Source organism: Frankliniella occidentalis, unplaced genomic scaffold (assembly GCF_000697945.3).
Source record: "Frankliniella occidentalis isolate FOCC.00 unplaced genomic scaffold, Focc_3.1 Scaffold205, whole genome shotgun sequence".
Classification (NCBI taxonomy): Eukaryota; Metazoa; Arthropoda; class Insecta; order Thysanoptera; family Thripidae; genus Frankliniella; species Frankliniella occidentalis.
The window spans coordinates 73798-88450 of record NW_026267331.1 but is presented as its reverse complement, the minus strand read 5'-3'; the positions used below and the strand labels follow the sequence as shown (position 1 = coordinate 88450).

The window sequence follows — 14653 nt, the reverse complement described above, 5'->3', positions numbered from 1 at the left end:
GGGGGGGGGGAGGGGGCAAGGAAACTGCGGGATCAAATTTCGCGCGAGGAGTTGCGGGTTTGTTGTTGTTGCTGCTGCTGCGGAGTGCTGGTCGAAATTATTCAAATTGAGACCGATGAGCCAGCGCACGGTGGAGCCTAGGAATGGGGATTGTGTGGAAGTGATGGGCATGCAGGGGATGAGACACAGAGATGGGGGGAGTGAGGGAGGAGAAGGGGGAGGCAGGCAGCGCCACGGGGTGTGGGCTTGATGCAAAATTTATATCGTGGCGAAAAGAAAAGTGTTCGATGCCTTGATCGCAACGAACGGCGGCGGCAGCGGCGTCCCACCCTCCCAACTCCCCTATTTCTTTAAACCCAGAGGCCCAGCGCCCCAAAAGTCTCTCCTCTCTCTCTTCCGCTCTGCAACGCCCCCTCGGGCTTCTCTTGTTCTCTCTTTCTATGTGTCTTTCTCTCTCGTGCACACACACACACACACACACGTTGCAGCAGCTCCCGATCATCATTCTTTGGAAGCTTGCTCGCTTATCTTTTTCAATCGCCTGGAGCCGTGCTGGGGCTCCACGTCAGATGACTTCCTCCCGCCACCCCCTCCCTTCTCCTTCTTCCCCTTTCCCTTGCGCTGCGACCCTCACCGCGGTGCTGGTGGACGGGGCGGGCGAAACACTTTTTTAGGGACATTAGTCTCGGGCCTGTCCACGTCTTCGGGAGAAGGTCCAAAATGCTGCACAGTGAAATGGCTCTTTTATTGCCCGGCGAGAGGACCTTTAGTGTTAGCACCTGAAAGGTGAGCGGTCTCCCATTCCCCTCTGCGTTCCCTTCCCCTTCGGCCTCTCTTACTCCGCCTCTTTCTCTGGCCTCTTATTCTCGCTCGCTCGCTCCCTCCTGGCTCGCTCCCACCTTGCTCGCTCTCTGCTGGCTGGGAGCCCTGGGGCAGCATAGCCATTGAGACCCCTGCCTGCGCCGCAGCTCTAGGCCGTATGGAAATGCTACTGCCCTGTCTCTTCCTTTTCTATTTCCATTTTTTGTGTTTTCTCCCCCTCGCTGAATGAACACGAGCGCGAACTTAACCTTGGCACACACGCTCGCACATCCCTTTTAATTCCTGGCAAGATGCAGACTGCGAAAAGGTCTTTTGTGGCTGTATGCTGATGTGTGTTTTTCTTTTTCCGCCAATTTCGTGTCGCAGTGTAGAGAGTAGAGGAGGGTGGGGAGGAGAATGAAATATTTCATCCCACTGTGCGCGCCCGCACGGCACACGGATGTGATGATTGCCGGGATTTAGCACCCTGGAATTGGAATGTTTGTGCCGCAAATCACATGAGGGACCCTCCGGTGATCCTTCTGGGATCGAGATAAGGGCCGCGGCCTTACTGTGCCCGCCGCGTCTGGAAAAGGAACGGGAAGGCGAACCGCTTGAGCCTCATAACGTCAATCGAGGACAATTCATGTCCGAACCCCATAGAAATATCTACGCCATTCGACGCGGTAATCCGGTTCCTCCACGAAAACAGTGCTGTTTTTCAGAACTTCAACCGATGTTCATTACTGAACTTCACGTACAGGTCATTCAAGATTTCAAGTTGTTCAGTTGTTGCACTTCATCGTGGTTTATTTCAACGAGGGTGCGCAGCGTAGGTCAATGCACTGCGAAGTTCAAAGCCCCCATTTCGTTTCCTCTTGAGAAGACCTTTTCCCTCGGGCTCTGAATCGCTTTGCCCGTGCGGGGAGCAGGCTTTTCTGCCTTTCCCCCTGCGCCGCTTCTAAGTGATGGCGGGGCGTGCGCGACGTGCACCGTTTGGTTCCGGGCTGGCGCGCGGCTCGACGCGGCGTGGCGGGGCGTGGCGGGGCGTGGCGGGGCGTGGCGGGGCGTGGCGGGGCGGGGTCGCTGCGCCAATCAGGCGAGTGGTCAGCAGCAGTTTCCGGGCCACTGCTGACCCCTTCTAATAAGGGAGGCGGGGCGGGTCGAGCCGCGGTCAGCGTGGAGGGAGCGCGGCAGGGAGGGTGCGGACTCTGGTGGACAGCGGCAGCCGCGGGGTTGTCCGTGACGACAAACCTTGAAAAATAGGCTGGGCCGAGAGAACGCGCCTCCTGCCTGCGACGCGCGGTCGGCTGTGGCGGTGGCAAAAAAACGAAGAAGAAGCAACGGAGGAAAAGGCTTCGTCGTTGTGCCTCACGGCCTGGCGGGGCCTCTCGGGGACGGCTGCCGAATTATTTAGAGGGAAATCCGTTATGCGGCTCGGAGAGGCATTGCAGGCTGGCAGCGCCTCACACACAGGGAACACCCCGCGGGAGAGCTTCCGGAGTGCGAGAGAGAAAGAGAGTCACAGAGAGAGAGAGAGAGAGAGAGAGAGAGAGAGAGAGAGAAGCTGGCGTGGCTGTACGAGGGCGACCCTCGTCGTCGTCGAAGGTTATTGATTCTGCCTCTAGCCTGGCACATATGCAGACCAGCTCGGAAAGAACAAAAGAGAAAAAGGGAATAAAGAAAGAACGTAACCCTTTTTCCTCCTTCTCTCTCTCTCTTTCTCTCTGGCTGCGCCGTATGCAGAACGCACCAAAGGGGTGGAAGGGTCACGACGCCGTCGTCTCTTACCTTTCGGGCCCGCGGGCCGCGCGGAGGGTTAGGGGGAGGGGAGGGGGGTCGCCTTGATGCTGAGCTTGTCTGCGCTGTCCCGCGCGTTCGGTGCGCGCGGTGGGATGGGGTTGTGAAAGCGCTTCCGAGGCCGCGGGCACCTCACCTTACCGCGTGGCGTGGCGTGCCGTGCCACCGCGGATACCTGAGCGCAGCCCCTCCTATGCAAATGAGTCGCGAACGTTGCCCGTTGCGTTCTGCCGCGCGCGCTGCCAGCGGGAAATTACAGTTTTAGAGTACGACGTGTTTATTTTTTTTTTATTTCCCTCTGTCCTGTGTGTCTCTCTCTCGCGGCAGCTGCAGCAGCAGTTTCGGCATGTTTTCTGTAAGCGTGGTGTATTCGACAACTTTTCTCAAGAGCGAAATTTCTGTGTTTCAGGACGCGCTGCGGACCCGATATACCTCCATCCATACCATCCATATACCGTCCATGAGGACTCCTCCGTCATCCACATGCCTGCGTATGAACCTGTTCGTTGTCAGTATACGACCAGTCGCAATTATTCGACCGTACCATCATTCGTTCGCGCAAAGGAGAAAGAATAAACTGAACCAAAATATTATTCCTATACTATCCTATATTACCTGACGATATTCCTTCCTCTTTGCCAAATTCACTCTTGTATATACCTCTCCATCTCTCTCTCTCTCTCTCTCTCTCTCTCTCTCTCTCTCTCTCTCTCCACATTAACGGACCATTGGTAGCGCCGAGTGGAGCCCCTGCGCCGCGCCGCCGCTCCGTGGGGGAGTTTGGGAGTGATGGCCGACGCCGACCGGGAGTCGTCCAAATGTCGTCGTTGGGGCGCGGCCCTCCTCCCACACACCCTCCAAACCCACCCCACCCGACTCCATCCCCTATACTATACCACTCAGCCACCCTCTCTTTTTCTTTCCCCCTTCCCTCCCCGCCCCTGTCGGACCCTTGGGCGTCTGCGGAGTCCCCTGCTGCCTTGCCTGCCTTGCGCGCCTGCAGATCCTTTTCTTCCACCCCTCCTCGCCGCCGCCCGTTTCACGGGGGGAGGCGAAGTTTACGTCCAGATAAATCGAATTCGCTCCTCACCTCCTCACTGAAAAATGCATTTCGAGTTGAGAGCTATACGATCTCGTTAGAATGATATTCCCTCTTTTGAAAACGAACGCCCCCCGGCGCCACCCCGCCCCGCGGGTAGCAGGTCCACCCCCACGCGCTTTGCCTTGCTCTACAAGGCAAACCCGCACGGATTCAAATATTGTTTTAATACGAAGTGGTTTTCGCTCTTCTAAATCCGCCCAATTTTCTTTTGTTTTTGCGGAGATAGAGAGTGACCCGCGCGTGCGGCGCCTATCTCCGACCTTGATGAATCGCTACGCCGAGTGTTCCATCATTCTCCACTTACGTTTGATCGATTGGGGCGCAAGAGTCGGATCAGTATGCACGGCTCAGGGCGCGGTAATCCACCACGCCACGCCAGGCCGCGCCGTGTAAGTACGTAATGGCCAGTGTTCCCTTGCCACTAGGGGGCTTTCGGAGCAGAGAGAAACTTTACCGGATCGTGGCGTAGCGTAGCGTGGCGCTTTGATGGAAGCAGTGCAAATGGCTGGGGCAAGCAGCCCCTCTGGCCCTCCTGTCAGTAGTAGTAGTAGTGGTGGGGAGTTGGTACACTGCCATCAGAAGTAGAACAGTGTTCCTTGTTTATTGAAACATACAACACCAGTTAAAACTCTGCAAAGCAATATGCTTCGTAATTACAAAGAAAATGCTTTGCAACTGCAGAGGGTTTAAACGCTTTGTAAAACACATTCATTCTTAACTGTAAAAGAATAGTAAAGTGCGCAAAAATTTCCCCTTCTAAGGAACAGAACTGTTCCGTTGCACTTAGAGTGGACACACGGCATTCTCTTAATTGACTCCTAAAATTGACGAATAAATTTGCTTTATTTTCAATTACGAACTATTTGTAATAAATTATGATCGTGAAATAATGAACTTTGTGGGCTGTGCTATTTAGATATATTCAATTTCTCACTTAGTACTGGTTCTGGTTTGGAAACTAAACAGTGAGCAACCAAAAAACTATTTTTTTTTCGCGAATCCACTATGTGTGCGCTGGGGCCTCGCGCCTGGGACACGGTGGGTAGGCAAACCCGCCGCACACGCGCGCTTCACGGGCCTGCCTACCGCCCAGGCGAACAGGCCTAACCAGGAGAATCATATTTCAGTGGCGTCAGCCTCAGTTTCTTAATTATGTTTAGTTGTATGTATTATGGTTATTGTTAAAATAGATCAAACCGGATTTGTAACTCGTAGAGCTCAGGTCAGTCGTTTTCTTGCTGGTGTTATGGGCATGATGGGGCCCCCGCGCGCCTGTGGTGCGATGGGTAGGCAGACCCGTCGGACTCGCTCGCGCCACGGGCCTGCCTACCGCCCAGGCGTACAGCCATCCCGCCCGAAAGCAGGGAAATGATAGAAGGACTGACCGGCGATTCACGTAACTCGACACCAGCGGTGTCGTGGTTATTCGGGGAGACGGGAAGGCTCCCGCGTGGCCTCACCACTAGCCCTCGCGGGCAACACTCGCGCGCGCGCGCGCTAAATTCGGCGCGCGGCGGTTGCGAAACAGTTCGCGGGGCGTTACGCCATGAATGAATCATAGCGGCGCGTGCGGGAAGTGAAATTTAGAGTGCACGTGAGGGGGTTGCTTGTGGAGCGAGGAGGCGGGAAACTCTTTTGAATTCGAACGCGGTTTTTGAACTCGCTGAAGACGCCGCGTACTCGCATCTAGAGACTTTTGGTCGCCCTCTATGGTCCTTCCGCCACGCTTTCTTGCCCATTAGCGCCGGGCAGCCATTTTGGTCATGAAGTATAATCCCCTCGGGGTGACAACAGCACGCCTCGCCGACCGGCCCCACACCGCCCCCGCCCACCCCGCCCCACCCCGCCCTGCTCGCGGCGTCCACCCCGATGGCGTATCGATTGGTCGCCATCCTCTTGCCCTTAGGGAGGTGTAGTGCTGGGCGTAGGCGACTTGGAGGGACCAGGCGGGAAATGCGCGGGTACACTGCCAATGGTTAAAATTCATTAAATGAAAACATGAACAAAACATTAAGAATTGTGAAAAAGTAAAGCACAGGTGCGCGGCTTTGGGAAAGAATTGTGCAAGGACTTTGTAGTTGTATGCGAACGAGGCGAGATGTAGGAGCAGGGGTCCTTTTGAATTTCTCTAACTCGTTAAAGTTCCTCATCATTAAAGTCCCCTCCACGTGCACACTCCCCTAGTTATGTGTACAAAGGCTAATACTTACTTAAAACTACAGTTGTACCTTTTTCGTAACCAAAAGTTAAACTTCTGGCAAATCTGCGATATTTTTTGTCTTTGTAAATTGCTGATGGGCTGAGAACACTGGAAGATAAACTTTACCACCAAGAGCGCGGGCTGCTGGTGTTCCCTGGCAGTGTAGCCAGCAGCCGCCCCCGTCGACCCCACTCCCGCAGCCCTCGCCTGGCGCAGGGTCCGCCGCGCCAGGCCGTGCCACGCCGCAGGCAGGGAGGCCAAGGCGGGCAGGGCCGGGCCAGGCGGGCGGCCAGGCCAGGCCCAGGAGGGACAGCCAGTCCACTTTATCGATTCAGCCCTGCCCGCCCGGGCCGCCCTGCCTCTTGCCTTCTCCTCCCCCACACCTCCTACCCCTCCACCCACCTCCCCGGAGCCGGGCCAGGCAGGGCCGCCGCACCCCAGCAGCAGGAGCATACACTGCCAAGGATACCGACTCCAAGGAGGCGGCGACGCTGTGCCTAGCAGCGTGCATGCGCGTCCAGCCCAACGTGAGGACCAGTGTTGGCGAGGGCATACCGACATCTCAGACAATATCGAGAGAGAGAGAGAGAGAGAGAGAGAGAGAGAGAGAGAGAGAGAGAGAGAGAGAGAGAAGAAAGGTGTGCCCGGGCGGAACCCAGGGGCTCCAAGGGCAAGGCCACCATTCCTACTGCAGCAGCGGCATTTCAACTTCCACGGCCACTTCTTTGCTGCTGAGGCAGACGCCTCCCATCTCGCTCTCCGCTCCCTCTCTCCTCTCTCACCCCCTCTTCTCCCTCTCTCTCTCGCTCGCACTTTCGTTGCCAGCCCGCGACGCCTCTCGCTCGCACTTTTCTCTTTACTCTCTTTCTCTGTCTCTCTCTGTCTCCCGGCCGGTGTCGGCGGCGTCGGCGGCGGCGTCGCTTTATTCTCTCTTTTCGCGCAGTGTTTGTCAAGCACTTTGCAAATTAATGAGCTGGCAAATGATCTGAGTCTCGCCGGCTTCTCTCCCCGGCCGCAGCTCACTACAAGCAACTCTCAGCAGCACGGGCTGGGCTGGGCTGGGCTCGGCGACTGCCGGGCCGCCCTCTCGTTAAGGGACTCCGCTCCTCTGACCACAGCCCCCCCCCCCCGCTCTCCCTCTCTCTCTCTCCCTCTCTCTCTCTCTCTCTCTCTCTCTCTCTCTCTCTCTCTCTCTCTCTCTCTCTCTCTCTCTCTCTCTCGGTGGAACACCATCTTATACCCCTCTTTATCTCCTCCGTGTCGCCGAAGCACCCTTTGAGTTTTTCAAAACCATGACTTTCTTTCTCTCACATGTGTCTCCACCCCACTAGTCCTCACCTTTCTCCTCTATCCCGGACTCGTTTTCGCTGCTGCTGCGCCCCTTCCTTGCAAGGGCTGCACGGCGGCGCGTGGTTGGGAACGCGTGCGCGCGCTCGCGGCGGCGGCCCCCGCCGAAAAAGCGGAACCTCAAAAAAGAGAATCCGCCGCCGCCGTGCGGCGCGCGCCAAAATGACATGCAAAGTTATTCTGATCCACGGGCTGGGCCGCGCAAGTGGCCGGCGGCGGGGCGGGGCCGGGCCGGGGTGGGGTAACATTAACGAACGGGCCGCCGCCTTCCTGCACCGGCCGGACCGGCCCTGGCCACCACCGCCTTCTTAATAGAGTCATAACACTCGATGGAGCTGCCGGCGGGAGGGCGCGCGGCGACACCGGTATGTGTCCTCATTTGAATGAGGAAGCGCGCGGGCAGCTCCACTACTACTTCTGGTTTCGCCCCTCACATGTCTATGATCGAGTTTCCTCCTCCTTCCCCGTATCGTTGCGACGCATGGACTGCGTGATGGATGGGGTTGACGGGCAGGTCATCCCGACAGCTGTCAAATACGGCAATGCGCTTCGTTTCCCCCGCCGTATTTCCTCCTGCTCGTCCTATATTTTGGTATGAACGTACGCTCCACGGGGTGAATTTTCTGTTGCCATCCAATAGGCGTTGCGACGGCGCGCCGTCAGATTGACAGGGTACCCCAAATATCGACTAACTGTAAATGTTGTTCCTTTGGATCGTAATCGTTTTGAGGGGAAAATACTACGTCGATATATCGTCAGCAACGCCAACCTATACAGAATCGTCTTTGTCGAACGTCGTTGAGTTGTAGAGGAAAAGGGAGCAAAATAAAACCCCGAAAACAAAGCTGATTGCGATATGTACATTTTTTTGCTGAGTGCGCCCGCCAATAACATCGTAATACGCGGGGTGCTGGCGCATGCCTAAACTGTTCCGGGGTGCGTGCCCCCTGACCGGTCCGGCCGGACTGGTCGCGTCGCTATGCTGATTCGGTAAACAAATTCACTCGGTTGACGGAAGTGGACTGACTGGACTGCCGTGCCGCGCGCGGGGCCGGCTTGTGCCGCGGGGCGGCGCTCGTGTTCGCGGCTTGTCCGACAGCGTTTGGCGCACTCCATTAAATCGCCATAAATCAGATCGAGGCGTTAATATCGGCTATTGCGCGGCGTGTTTCAATTTAAATGAGAAAAGCAAGGGGGGCTGCGATATTCTCACATAAACACTAAAAAAACTAACGTTACCGAGGTAACGTTTCTTGACGCAACCAAACCAGGTAACGTTTGGTGATGCAACCAGTTTGTGATGGCCCTATCCTTTTGCATGGGGTAGGTCGCATCAGGAAACGTTACCGGTCTTGGTCACATGATGAAACGTTACCATGGTAACATTAGTTTTTCCAGTGAATTGTAGCATTATCGAGCTCGTCTCCGCCGGACTCACAACCATGAGACTTGTATTAATACATGAATTCATGACGGCACATCATTATTGCTTCATGTCTCAAAAATGTCACAAAATAATGGGAAAATTTTGACGTTATTTGTGTCGTGTGCGACGCGATGGTCCACACCTTTACGGGACCTCTTCAATACCATTTCCTCGGCGACGGAACGCTCCTCCTCGCCCATGTGTGGGGGACCGGCGGAGAGTATGGGAGGAGGTGTGGCGCCGCGGCGCCGCCAACACACTGGGCGGGCGCAGGGGCGCCGCTCGCCGCCGGCAGCGACGGGGCTCTCGCGGTGAAACGGGCTCGCGGCGCCGCGAGAGACGCTGCGGCCGCAAGGGCCTCCCGACCGAGGACTTTTCTTACTCGGAGTGTGTGAGAGTGTATGTGTGTGTGTGTTTGTGTATGTGTGTGTTCAAGTTGCACCACGGCGCAGCTGAAGTGTCGTGCGTTTGTTTGGACGAAATATTCTCAAACAATCCACAATGGCTCGTTGTGCGTTTTATCCCTCGCGTGTGTGTGTGTAGTTTTTCGGTTGTCCCCGCTGCTCCTAGCTCTGAGAGGGCACAAGTGGAGGTGGTGGTGCCCTTGGGCCGTGTACCGGGCGCTGGGTGTATAGTACGTTGGACTGCGCCATTGGCTGAGCGTGAAAGTTTTGGGGGGGTTCGGGGGCCTCGGGGGCATTACGGCTGACGAGGTCCCATACGACGGGACGGCCAGGGCCATTACCGTAAGGGCGGCCCTGCACGGCCCCCAGCCCGTCCCCGGCCTGCCCCCGGCCCGCCCCTCGGGCCCCCGGGGACGTTTGAAACGGCGCCAAATGCGCCGCGCAAGGGACCACATTGCCCCCCGCAAGTTCCCCCCTCCCTCCCTTCTCCCCCGCAGGTGATTCCAAAGCGGTCATTTGCGATCGTCAGGGGGGGGTGGGGAAGACGACGGTGGAAGCGGTCAGCGCGGGCAGCCTCGCGGAGCGGTACGGGAGCGGCTGCTGCTGCTCGGCTCGCTCCATTCGCACCGCCGCACAACTTTTCTTGTCTGCAGCGAGTGCTTTCATTGTGAATAATCTGATGGTGTATAAAACATTTTGGATTTGGCGCCTCCACTCTGCTGCACGCCCCGCCCCGCCGACCCCCGCCGCCGCCGCCGCGTAGGCACACGGCCAGGGCCGGGGCCGGTTCGCAGCGCCAAGTGAAAGCGAGAGTAAAAGAAGGCGGCAAGATGGAGGGGGCGGCGTGGAGCGGGGCGGGGCGGGGCTGCGCGGGGGAAGTGTGTCTTCACCCCTTTTATGAAAGGCGCCTCCACCGCCGCCCCACCCGGGTTTGTGGAGTGTTTTAGTGTTTTACTTGGCAACAGATTAGGGACCTAATGAACATAAAAGGACGATTATCTGCTCGGCTTGTTTTATCCCCTTTTCTCTCTCTCGCCATGTTTCTCTCTTCATTTATGTTATGATTGTCGTTGTTGTGGCGTGGTGTGTCGTGCCCGCCGAGCCGTTTTGGCTGTTATTCTGTCAAAGAAGCCTTCGCGTTGCAGTAGTGCCCCTAGGGCCCGTTCTTGTCTCTCTCTCTCTCTCGCTCTCTCAATTTCAATATCCTTCTTTCACACGCCCTGGGATTCACACCTCCGTCGTGGTGGAAAAAACATACATGAAATGCCTAATTATTTGTTTTAGCAAATTCAATACGTTAAAGCCACATGGTATTGCTTGCCAAAATTTTAAAATTTAAATGCCAAATTTTGGCTTTTGTTTGATTGCCAAAATTGTGGTCTATTGCTTGCGAAACGTTCGCACACAATTCTTTGGCATTTTTTGTTTTTTTAGAAAAGACCAACTTTTGGCAAGCAAAGAGGCAACAAATTGGCAGTTTTTCGAAGGCCAAGATTTGGCGTTCTAACATAGGGATGTCAAAATTTTGGTAGGCAAGGCAAAGCTTCGCGACTGCAGCGTTTGAAGGTGTTAACGTAGCGTGTTTGGCCGCAATGTCACATCAACGAAGCCCTCCTTCCTTTTTCGCTCAAATTCCCTTCTTACCGGAGAGGTGTCGGGTCGGGGAGCTCTTTGACCTCGTCCGGAGGCGCACGCTCGCGCGCGGGCGGAGGAGCGGGGCACTTCGCGGTGACGGTAAGTCAACATGGGCTTGATAGAAAGTTGTTATGACCACTGCGGGGCTTATATAAAGGTCGTGTCGTAAACGAGGCGGGATTACAGCTAAAATCATATTTACGACGGGCCAGCCGTAAACTTGGCGACGTAAAAAGCGAGATGGTCCTGGATACGTGGGCAGGGCCAACCACAGCGGTGGGCCGGGGGGGAGGGATCATCACAGGGGGGAGGATGAGGGGGAAAGCGGAGGTGGGATGGCGCGCGAAAGGGTGGCGGACTTGGGAGGTCGTGGCGCCCCAGGCTAAAATAACCATGATGTACCATGGTTATCATTCTTCCTTTACCATGGTGATTCCTCAATGACTATGGTTTTTCAGCTTTTAACCATGACAGCTCGTTGGTCGAAGCGTGTTTGAAGTGATCCCACAGTAGAGCCGGACATGGTTAACACATTCCGTCATGGTGCAAAGAGTCTTGACCTCAAAGATATCGTGGCAAAGAGTCGTAGCCGGTGAGATACTCCAAGAAGTCTCATCGCTGCACTTGGTGTCGTAGCAGTGTGTTGATTCTGTTCCCTGAGCTCTCATAGTAGAGCCCGTTGAAATAAGTGAAATTTGTATTTGGGGGGTTGGTTTGAAAATTGGTGTGCACGAAAATAGTGAAGTCTGTAATCACACGAAATGTGGACCATCAGCGGAAATTTGAAATTGCATTGGTTTTTCACAAATCGGAAAATTATTGATACACACATAGACACAGCTTTGATCGGCTTTGGTTTTACCGTCGATGAACTGTCCATTTTTGGGTAAGTGCACACCTTGTGCTACTTCATGAAATGCAGCTGAAACGCGTGTGTCACTTGATATGTTTTCAATTGAAATTTTAACAAAAACAATACCTAATAGAAGACGAAATTGTGTGAGAAGAGTAAGGTTATGTTCGTTGCAGCTTCTGAATATCCGCGACAATATCATGACGCCATCATTAGACTTGGCGCTTGAAACTCAAAAGTCTGATGTGCAGAAATTGGTCATTTTGGATAATAATGACCCTTAAAGCATTTGATACAGTAACCGACATATTTGTATTGTTGTTACGTTACTAACATTCAAACACTACTTGGACCTTTTTATTTAACGCTCTAAAAACTTTCTGCGCATTGGGTTAGAGTTACGTGCCAGACAACATAATAAAATTGATCTTTGTGTCCCCCGCATCTGTCTGAACTCTAGCTCTTTCCTTTCTGATTAAGAATTATTTACACCCAACTTTGTCGGAGCAAAATTGGTGCGCAGGAAACATTTTTTAATGTTTTCAAGTATTGTAAATCAATGTCCATATCAAAAAATAAAATAAAACACAAATATTAAAATCTGTTCTGTCTGAACTTTAGCTCTTTCCTTTCTGATTAAGAATAATTTACACCCAACTTTGTCGGAGCAAAATTGATGAGCTTAGCAAAAAGAATCGTTGGTGTATAACTTTTGAATGGTAACAGGTACAGACCTCAGACAATATGCTTTTTCTTAATTTTGAGTTTTTTCTGAAAAAGAAATCAATGCTCCCTGTCACCCACCTCCCCATCCATAGAGCTACCATTTTCATTGTAGCCCCAAATATTGCATCAAACGTGGTCAGGTTAGGACACATTTATATCCATTCGCATCCGGGAACTGTGACGGCATCGAAAGCAAACAAGTAGTATGCAGATGATTTCTGGGCCCCAAAAATTATATTTGATGTTTATTTTTAGTCCAGATGGTTCGTTGGGGGCTCCTTCATAAACAAATGCCGATGTGTTTAAGTGTGCGATTTACCGTAATGCGATGTTAATCATCCACCATGGTTTTACCATGGCCATAATACTATGGTGACAAACACTATAGTTATCATACCATGGTAACAATACCATGGTAATCATACCATGGTATAATCATACCATGGTAGGTAATCCCATGGGTAATCATACCATGGTAGGTAATCCCATGGGTAATCATTCCATGGTAATCATGCCATGCAAACAAACCATGGTTATTTCAAGACCATGGTCATTACAAGACCATGGTTATTACAAAATACCATGGTTATTATAAGACCATGGTTAATACAAAAGACCATGGTTATTACAAAAGACCATGGTTATTACAATACCATGGTTATCTCGATGCACAAGAGGCACGTAGTGGACCATGGTAACACCATGTCAACCATAATCTCCGCAATCTTTAACCATGGTTTCTATGTGGATTGGTCCCCATGGTTTCACCATGACCATAATACCATCATAAATCTGAAGTGCACACCATGGATAACCATGGAGCACCATGGTGAAAATTTTACCATGGTCGTCCCCATGGTTTTTTTAGCCTGGGGCCCAGATATTCAATTCGTCCCGAGGAGGCCATGAAGGCTATCAAGTTCCAGCGACCCGCGACCCCGATATGAGACACAGTGCTTATTATGCATGTGTGTCTTATTCGATTGTCTCACATTTGCATCCTTCTAATGTGTCCTCGGAGGGCCACAGAGCAAGAGCAGGGGCGGGAGGCGTGTGTGAGGGAGAGAGAGGGCGGGGGTAGGTAGGAGGCGCCTGCTATGAGGAGAGTCGGAGAAGCCCGGGAGAGACTGAGAGAGGGGCTGACACAAAGGAGAATAGCAAAATGAGAGAGGGGTAGTCGGGAGGGTGGTGGAGGTCTGTGGTCGCCGAATGGCGTCTTGCCTGGGCTGCTCATATGAGCACATCCGACCCTCCCGACCCTCCCGCCTCCCTCTTGGTCCCCATAGCCAGCCTGGCCTAGCGAGAAATAATTGAATCCAGCGCCCGCGAATACCATTCCGGTCGTAGAGAGAATCTCCCCCTCCTCTCCCTTATAAGAGACACTAGCTCGCGAGAAAATTTTCGGTTTCAAAATTTTCTAACCACCACCGGATGTCCAAGTGTGTGAATGTCGCACACCCTTTGTAGGTGTGTGAATTTGCATCCGTACACATTGAGGACGAAAATGTGCGAATTGTACTGGAATATGTCTAAATAGACGAATGGAAATAACTCTCCTGAAGGTGTGCGGCATTCGGCATTTATACACTTGCTTTTGGTGCTGTGTATATGTAAAAAAAATTAATACACCCGAGCCTCCTAATTTTGGTCTTACAGTATTCCGAAAAAGGATCCGAGCGGCTCCTTATGGCGTGATTCGCATCAAGCGCGCGGGCGAGCACTTGGTCGGTTTACTCTGCTCGCTCCCTCCGCCGCGATTAGCAAGGTCAAGAAGCATGGAGAGATGTGCACACTCCTCGGTCCTCCCCCGCGCAGCCCGGCACATCGCTCCGCCCGCGGGAAGCCCCCCCGAGGCCCTAAGCCCCCACATGCACGCCCAGCAGCCTTGCTTTATGGTATAATTGCTTTCGTTCCGGCCTCTTTAATGAAAGTAGGCGGAAACTAGAGCCGAAATGAAGCCGCTCCCCGCGCGCGCGCGCGGGCGCTCACGCACTCACACGAGGACACTCTAACCTGCACTCACACACACACACACACACACACACACACACACACACACACACACACACTCATTCGCATGGCATGCTCGCGCCCTACCATAAAGCGACCAAGAGGCCCTTCCCGGTGGCGCGCGAGGTCGGACCGCCGCCGCGGCGGCAGGGCGGGTGCGGCGCCACGCTACGGTTTGCAAAATTATTGAAATGCGTGAAATAATTTTGTTTTCGCCGTGCCATATTACTTCCTCTTATTGAGATTCTTTTCGTGCTGTTTGTTTCATTTACATTATTACACAAAGGAGCGTTTAAAAGTTAAGTGTGGAGTATCACAACTACACTTTTAGAAAGTTTTAAGAGATTTG

At 53.4% G+C, this 14653-nt stretch overlaps 1 long non-coding RNA gene across 1 annotated transcript in view; it reads left to right on the top strand.

The window, feature by feature from the left end:
* The window catches only part of LOC127750529 (uncharacterized), a 76631-nt gene extending 73437 nt beyond the window's left edge, over positions 1–3194 (top strand). Inside the window, exon 3 of the long non-coding RNA XR_008011731.1 lies at positions 3011–3194. This is a non-coding gene — a long non-coding RNA (uncharacterized LOC127750529). The remainder of the gene's footprint in view (positions 1–3010) is intronic.
* Positions 3195–14653: the final 11459 nt, after the last annotated feature.